Source organism: Oncorhynchus clarkii, unplaced genomic scaffold (assembly GCF_045791955.1).
Source record: "Oncorhynchus clarkii lewisi isolate Uvic-CL-2024 unplaced genomic scaffold, UVic_Ocla_1.0 unplaced_contig_14002_pilon_pilon, whole genome shotgun sequence".
In the NCBI taxonomy this organism is placed as follows: Eukaryota; Metazoa; Chordata; class Actinopteri; order Salmoniformes; family Salmonidae; genus Oncorhynchus; species Oncorhynchus clarkii.
In genome coordinates, this window is record NW_027261012.1 from 69,811 (window position 1) to 72,500 (window position 2,690).

Here is a 2,690-nt window from a genome sequence, read left to right on the forward strand (position 1 = left end):
CTCTTGCAAAGTCATCTTTGCAGGAAGGCCACTCCTTTTAATTTAACCTTTATTTACAGTAACTAAGCAAGTCAGTTAAATTACAAATTATTATTTATGAAGACAGCCTACCCTGGCCAAACCCGGACAACGCTGAGCCAATTGTGAGCCTCCCTATGGGACTCCGAATCACGGCCGGATGTGATACAGCCTGGAATAGAACCAGGGACTGTAGTGACGCCTCTTGCGCTGAGATGCAGTGCCGTAGACAGCTGCGCCACTCGGGGAGCCCCATAACAAAGATGGTAACAACACAGTACATTTGCAAGAGGGACAACTAGTTACTAAAGCTAGCGCTGTGATTGGAGCGTTTCGCTTCCGCAGCTGCGCAGACACGGAGAACCTCGCTGGAGCTGTCATCTGGAAAGGGAGGAGAGGAACAGAAGAGAAGAACGAAATAAACGCAGCGAGGACGCGAACACTCAAGAAAGAGGTGAGTGATGTGGAATGTCCAGAATGCATTGCTCTTGAATAAAGGAGTTGCGTGTCACCGTGTTACCGTTATAACGGACACGCGACTAGAAACAGTTACGTGTCTCTGGCGTGAATAGGCTACGAACTTTTTTTTTCATATTTCTTTAGGCAAACGCGTCGGTGTTGGGTCGAGTTGGGGGGTTTGATGTGTTGTACAGTCTGGGGGAGGTGAGGTGAGAGAAAGATAAGAGACGAGGGCCTGCGACGACAGATGAGCACGTCTCTCTCCCACCTCCCCACCTCTGTCTCAACCATAAACAACTTTCTCTTGTTTCTCTCCAGACAATAGTTTAGCTCTACATTGAACTGTAGACTGTGTGGAATTGGTGAGCCTTTATCTAGAGCTGCGCGGTTGTAGAAATCATTCACAGGGATGTGCTTTGCAACCCGAGATAAAGACAGTTTCAGGTTGGATATCCGTAGAATATCCCACTTGAAACGGTCTTTACCTCGGTGCTTTGCAACAAACCGTGGAGCCAAACACTGTGCGCCACCGGTTGTGTGTTAAACTAGCGGAGTAGTAGTCAGGTTCGTTTAAGGTAGCCTTCTCCACGGTGTCGGTAGCCTTCTCCACGGTGTCGGTAGTCTTCTCCACGGTGTCGGTAGTCTTCTCCACGGTGTCGGTAGCCTTCTCCACGGTTTCGGTAGCCTTCTCCACGGTGTCGGTAGTCTTCTCCACGGTGTCGGTAGTCTTCTCCACGGTGTCGGTAGCCTTCTCCACGGTTTCGGTAGCCTTCTCCACGGTGTCGGTAGTCTTCTCCACGGTGTCGGTAGTATTGCGCTGTCATTACACCGTTGCCCTGTCAGTGTGATGGTGGACTGTAGGCTAGTTAGACCACAGGCACCATTGACTATTGCCTTGCCTACTATAAGGAGCAGCGCTACTCTGTGGATGTGAGTTGAGTCTTGGGACGTTAAGGAGACTAGTCTACTGACTACCCTGTTACCGCTACTAAACTAGTCTTATTAGCCCTGAATGTGTTTCATGGGATGTTTACAGTGTTGTTGATGTCCCTACTCTGTGATGGTATTCACAGCTGTGTGTTGGGGTTAAAAGCCGCAGTAGGTCACGTTTTGGAGGCGACCCGAACAAATTCACATAGAAATTACCCTCCTCTTATCTATATTACTCTTATTTTGTAGACTAGCCTACCTGCACAGTCTACCCTCCTGTTATCAAATCAAATCAAATGTATTTATATAGCCCTTCGTACATCAGCTGATATCGCAAAGTGCTGTACAGAAACCCAGCCTAAAACCCCAAACAGCAAGCAATGCAGGTGTAGTCTCCCCTCCTGTTATCCCTTGGCACATCTAAAGCATTTTCTTTTGGGGTGTTGCTATAGACCACCAAGTGCTTACAGTCAGTATCTAAATAATGTGTGAAATGCTTGATAGTGTGTGCGATGTAAACAGAGAGGTCTACTTTCTTGGAGACCTGAATATTGACTGGTTTTCATCAAGCTGTCCACTCAACAGGAAGCTTCTCACTGTAACCAGTGTCTGTAATCTGGTTCAGGTTATTAATCAACCCACTCAACAGGAAGCTCCTCACTGTAACCAGTCTGTAATCTGGTTCAGGTTATTAATCAACCCACTCAACAGGAAGCTCCTCACTGTAACCAGTGTCTGTAATCTGGTTCAGGTTATTAATCAACCCACTCAACAGGAAGCTCCTCACTGTAACCAGTGTCTGTAATCTGGTTCAGGTTATTAATCAACCTACCAGGGTGTTTACAAACAACCACAGGAACAAATATCGATCACATTTATACTTATGCTGTAGAACTTTGTTCTGAAGTTGGATGCAGTGATCGCAATGTAATGACTAGTCAACCAGCACAGTCTTTCCTGCACAGCCTATCTGCACTCATGTCCATGTCAAACCTGCTAGTCTACCTGCTAGTCTACCTGCTAGTCTACCTGCTAGTCTACCTGCTAGTCTACCTGCACAGCCTATCTGCACTCATGTCCATGTCAAAGGACTAATGACCACCAACATGTGAATTTCATAGGAGCATGTTAAATAGGGTGTCAACATGTGAATTTCATAGGAGCATGTTAAATAGGGTGTCAACATGTGAATTTCATAGGAGCATGTTAAATAGGGTGTCAACATGTGAATTTCATAGGAGCATGTTAAATAGGGTGTCAACATGTGAATTTCATAGGATCAT

The 2,690-nt window shown here is 46.2% G+C and overlaps 1 protein-coding gene across 1 annotated transcript in view; it reads left to right on the plus strand.

Moving 5' to 3' along the window:
* The first annotated feature begins 290 nt into the window (after window positions 1-290).
* Window positions 291-2,690, plus strand: part of LOC139403204 (amyloid beta precursor protein binding family B member 2-like) — a 60,511-nt gene continuing 58,111 nt past the window's right edge. Inside the window, exon 1 of the mRNA XM_071146917.1 lies at window positions 291-472. The gene's annotated coding sequence lies outside the window, so the exon portion shown is untranslated. The remainder of the gene's footprint in view (window positions 473-2,690) is intronic.